A 5,542-nucleotide genomic window follows, 5' to 3' on the forward strand; every position below is an offset into this window, starting at 1 on the left:
TACTAAAGATTCTGATTTACTGGTTTATCTAGCAGAAACTGAGTTTTTAGATGAGAAACTCATGCTTGAATTGTGCACAAAAGGCCCCATCTCTATGTAACATTCTCTAAACATAGAGCATTTACAGATACAGGGTGGGTGAGGTGTTAGGACTCACTATGTAGGGGTGTGTGTGTTGTGTGTGTGTGTGTATTTTTTCCACCAAAATTATCAAAACTTTCTGATAACTCCACTGCTTCTTCAATTAGGACTCACTATGTAGGGGTGTGTGGTGTGTGTGTGTGTTTTCCACCAAAATCATCAAAACTTTCTGATAACTCCACTGCTTCTTCATGATAAAATAGGAGACTCCCTATCCTAACCTACAATCAGGATGGAAGAAGGAAGAATGGAGACATCCCTAATGGAACTATGATAGTATATGATGGGACATGAGTCTCTGCAAAGTGTCTTCCAGTTCTAAAGCCATTTTTCAATAAGGAGAAACAACAATCTTAGCCATGGCCTTTGTGGATGGAGCCAAATTTCATGGCATAAACACTATCACAGTGAATGCTCCTCTCTCTTCCCCTAGTATCCTTAGGCTTTCAGGGGCCTGTGTGGTTCCTATTTGGACTTGATTGTGGTGCGTGCGCGCACACACACGCACACACGCGCGCACACACACACACATAATGACCACTTGACTTTCCAACACCATGACCATAATCTTGGACAAAGAATGCACCCCTCCCCTCCCCTCTCTGCCATCCACCTAATGACAGTAACCTCAGAACTCTGAAATGTTCTCTTAAAAGTCTAGGATCTACATAACATGCTCATTAAGTATCACCTTAAGCAATATATTTCTACTGCAACATAGCAGTGGAAGCTATGTTAACAGGAGTCAGAGAGTGATGGAGTTGGGGGAGGGGAAAATTGATTGGAAGGAAGCACAAGGGAACTTTTATATACCTTGTTTGGGGTAGTGGTTAACACAAACGTCAAAACTCACTAATATGAATACTTAAGATCAGTACATTTTATTGTATGAAAACTATACCTGGATTTTTTTAGTAACAGCAGTGCTCTCCAGGTCAAAGATGTTAACCCATGGCTGGGGCGAATAAGGCAGGGTGCCCACCTTCTCCTTCCTCCACCTGTCCCCACATCTCTCCCATCCTCGGATCTCGGAGGCAGCCAGCAGAGTCTTCTCTGCTCTGTGAACGAGGGCTGGATATGAGAACACAGTGGCCGTTTCTCCCAAATGCTGCCCAGAGGGGAGGGCAAGGGCTGCCGGGGGAGCAGAGGTTGGTATGTGAGGTGGGTTTGTGTCCATCTCCCATTTACTCCATTACAGTTTCTTTAGGTGCTCAGAGCCCAGCCATCTCCTCCTCCTTCGTCATCCTCCCCATATTCTGAGCCACCAAAGATGCAATGGAGGCACTTGCAGAGAAGGCTCAGAGGAGAGGAAAGTCATGAAACACCTAGAACCAAGGCACTCATGGCAATGTGCCCCAGAAGGGTGCCTCCAACTGGGATTTCTGAAACAAGGTAAATATGGCAATCAGGTGTGTGTCATCAGTTCAGCCTAGAGGCCACGAACCTGGGCTTCTCTCTTCACAGTAAGCCCAGAGAGCTCTTCAACTTGCTCCTAGCCATCTTCTTGGCTGAGAACCTGAGACCCGCAACACCTGAGACTCCTAGCTGATTCTCAGTCTTCACCAGGGTAAAGTCACTGCTCCACATTGAGCTCACTAAAAGGCTTCGGTTGCAACTCTGTCCACTGGGGAGCAATCCATCTCTGCTCCTTCACACATGAGCATTTCTGCACCTCAGAGGTGATGAGATATTAGGAGACCAGAAGTGTTATTTCCACTTTTGCTATGCTCAGGCCTAGCAGTTCCAACTCCTATGTCTCCCATTTATTAAGTGGGCCCAGTAATGACACTGAGCACTTCTTTTGGAGAGAATTTAAGGGCATTAATGAGATAATGACCACTAAGCACAGTGACTTCAGTAATAAATGGTGCTTTGGGACAGGTGTCACTGCAAGGGCATGGACTTTTTTAAACCTTCGGGGCCATGTCACGCAGAAAGCCATCCACTCTTGCTCAAACTGAGAGGTTTCAAGGGTGGGAGGAGTTGGGAGAGTTGAAATACGAATGCGTCAGTGTTGGTTTCTGATGCTCTGCTTCTCTATTTCAATCTTCCTTCCCCGCCATTACAACCTCTGACTGCACTCTTTTCCTCACCGCATTCACTGATGCTGAGGTTACTGCATCTTCAATGGCAAGCATAGTCAAAACCAAACCAAACAGTGCTGCCATTCACTCAGGACTATGTCTATCACCAGAACAAGAGCAGCAAGTATTTTGTTCAGCTTGGAAGAGGGGCCTGGGGTGCTGAATTAAAAGCAAGAGAAACTGCAACCTAGAGTTCATTGGGGTTATGAAGGAGTGAACCTGACCCTCTCCTCCTCTTAGAGAAGGTGACCAGAGCCTTAATATCCCCTGGGATGCCGGCTCCCTGGAGACTGGATGATGAAAGGAAGTCCCCAACACCACTTGTTGAACGGTCCCACCCGAGCAGATGTGGGTAAAACTGAAGCGGGGGAAGCAGATAGTGAGTGTCTCCAAGGCAAACCCAAGGCAGATGCGGGGAGTTAATAAACATATTTCTGAGAGGCAGAGGAGACAGAGCAGAGCCTTGCAGAAAGAAGTAGCAATGAAATTTAAAGTAACAATGAACCTGTTTGTGGCGCCCCTCAGTGCTTAAAGACATAACACTACTCAGAGCCTGCCTGAGCCTGCTTCCCCAGACATGAGGGGGCAAACCCTTCTTCTGAGCGGTCTTCCACAGGCAGAAAACAGGGCAGAACAGATGTTGTCCACAACCATACACAGTCAAGGATGACAGCAAAGTGGAGGGCACTTCCTGCCTCCTTGCAAATGAAGTCTAATTCCCATCAGCCAACCTCGGCAAAGCTCAAGACACGTTCCTGCCACTGTGAGGTCAGGGGGACCTCAGCCCCCCAAACCACCCCATCCTGATGCTCACCTGTCGCACCTGTCCACTTGCCATGGATCCACACCAGGAGAGAAAGTAAAAGGTCAGATTGATCTCCTCCCACAGCAAGAGCCCAAAGGATCCTGGGGAAACTGACATTTTAACAACCACCTCTTCCAACCTCTCTCAGAAGAGCATAACTTTTAAGTCTACCGCCACTCCCAAACCCCCAGACTTCCTTTGCAACACTTTCCCACCATGAATGGCTTGTCGGGCAAGAGTTAAGGAAGACGCATGACTAATTCCCCAAACCCTCTCTCTTATCTACATAGCAGAACAACCCTACACAGAGACACAGAAACCAACTGTCAATGTAGCTCAGACCTCACCTGTCTTATGCAACAGCATAAGACACTCACGCACACGCACACCCCTAAGGCCGGAGTCCACATCCCCCTTTAATTCGGTAGACATAGTTTTGTGCCCTTTTTCGCTACGCAGAACCCAGCTCCACGGCAGCAGATAGATGTAACCTTACTGCCAGAGCCTTGCCGGAACACACAGACACACAGGAAGAGAAAGGCATCTCGTAGCTCTCCGTGGTGCTGAAATCACGCTAGCGAGAAAACCGAGGGAGCGAGTGCGCCGGACTTACCAGGCTCGGGGTGGGCGTTGGGGGAGCGAGAGGAGCTTTCTGAGAAAAGGTTCCTTGCCTGTGCGGGCTGGAGCCGGCGGATGCGCTCACCTAGAGAACCCACCTCTCTCCCTTCTCTTCCCTTCCTCCTTTTCTGGGAGGAAGAGGAGGCTCCAAGCTGGCAGGGCTGGAGTGGAAGGAGGAAGAGGAGGCAAACAAAATAAGATCAAAAAGTCAGGCGGCTTTACTCCACTCGTGGTAATTCCTTGGGTAAGGAAGGACCCCTCTGCTCCCACTCTCTCTTGTCTGAGCCTTCCGCCGTCTCTGCGTGTTGAGCCAACAGCCTTCGCACAGTCGGTTCCTGCCTCTGACGTGAAGGAGATGAGGAAGCCTGGTATGCTTTGCTCGCTCTCGCTCTCTCTCGCTCTCTCTCTCTCTCTCTCTCTCTCTCTCAAGCGCTCTCTCTTTTCCCTTCTTGCTGAAATTTCAGCAGCATATTTTTTAAGCCTCCGTTTTTTCCATCCCCCTACAAGCGGCCCCTAGTGGACAGAAAGGGAACGCATCCTCTTGAATAGTCCAAATTGAGAAACAGGAATGCTCCTGATATCCACGAACTCTTGGGGCTGCTTCCACACAGACAGGGTCCTGTACAGCCAGTCTTCTTGTGGGGGTTCCAAGTGAGTTAAGATCCTGGCTCACCAGAAAGACACACTGCAACGCACCAGGGTCTGCAGCCAGGTAAGGTATATATCTATACCCAAGGCACCCCAGCAGGGAGGACTTCAGGAGCCAGGGAACATGGGGGACCAAAGAGAGGGTATCTAGCCAGCACCTCATCTAACACCCTAATATGGCTTTTTAAAAAGCTGGTAAGAGAAATATCTGGGAAGCCACAGCCTGAAATCATTTCAGAGATGGAGAGGGAAGTGACTTTGCTGAGCATCCATGAGAACAGTGGCAGAGAAGGGCCGTCGGGGGTCACTGCTCACAGGCTCCTCTGGGATGCCTCACACTCATTTTAACTGTACAGCTTCACAGCCTCCTGGAAAGAGTCCTTGTATTTACATCTACAGAGTTGCGTTCCAGTTTCAGACTGCCGCTCGCTGCCTGGACATCTTGCTTCAATTGCGCTGTTTGTAAAATGTGGATAATGCTGCCCCCTCCCTACTGAATAGGAACGCTGAGGGCTGGGGATGGCATAAAGACAAACATTTTTCCTATGGCTTCACCCCTAGCAAATCCTAATAGCTAGGTTTTTCATAGAGTATTTATCAGGTGCCAAGCACTGTCTAAGGCCTTACATGGATTCGCTCATTCAGTTCATTCAGTCCATAACCCTATAATGCAAATGCCAATATTGCTGTTTTATAGACCAGGAAACTGAGGCACAGAGGGGATGGCATGATTTTCCCAGTCTCACAGCTAGTGAATAGTGGGGTGGGTGGGGTTGGAACACAGGCCCTCTGACCCTGGAGCTGACATTGTTAATCACTATATATAATAAATGTACATATCAGAAGCGGGCGCATCAGAAATAAACAGAAGATAGCTCTGCAGCTATTATTTTTGTGCATGATGAAGTGTCTAGATGGTTATAATAAATTTAAATATGGCTGAGTTTTTAAAATAAATTATTTACAACTATAGGTGCTAAGCTGTGGAAATTGCTATTATTGATGAGAAAATGAATTCCCTTGGTGATCTGGCTAGTTTCACACATACAAAACTGGCTGTAAATCTCATGAAGCTGGAAACGATTGGACTTTAACATCAGTTCAAAAAACACATCACTCAATTTCTATACCCAAAGCAGATTGTTGCCTCGTGCCTACTACAGTCTAGGATGGAGCCAGCAGCCGGGCAAGCTGAATTGCTGCAAAATGCATTCTGCGAGCTGTTGACATTTTCTTCAGAATTCTG

General features: G+C 47.8%; 1 protein-coding gene across 1 annotated transcript in view; it reads right to left on the reverse strand.

Annotated features, from left to right (window-relative positions):
* TNR (tenascin R) overlaps window positions 1-4,061 on the reverse strand; it is a 334,378-nt gene extending 330,317 nt beyond the window's left edge. Inside the window, exon 1 of the mRNA XM_006767025.2 lies at window positions 3,644-4,061. The gene's annotated coding sequence lies outside the window, so the exon portion shown is untranslated. The remainder of the gene's footprint in view (window positions 1-3,643) is intronic.
* Between the last annotated feature and the right edge of the window lie 1,481 nt (window positions 4,062-5,542).

This window comes from Myotis davidii, unplaced genomic scaffold, assembly GCF_000327345.1.
Source record: "Myotis davidii unplaced genomic scaffold, ASM32734v1 scaffold580, whole genome shotgun sequence".
NCBI classification, from domain to species: Eukaryota; Metazoa; Chordata; class Mammalia; order Chiroptera; family Vespertilionidae; genus Myotis; species Myotis davidii.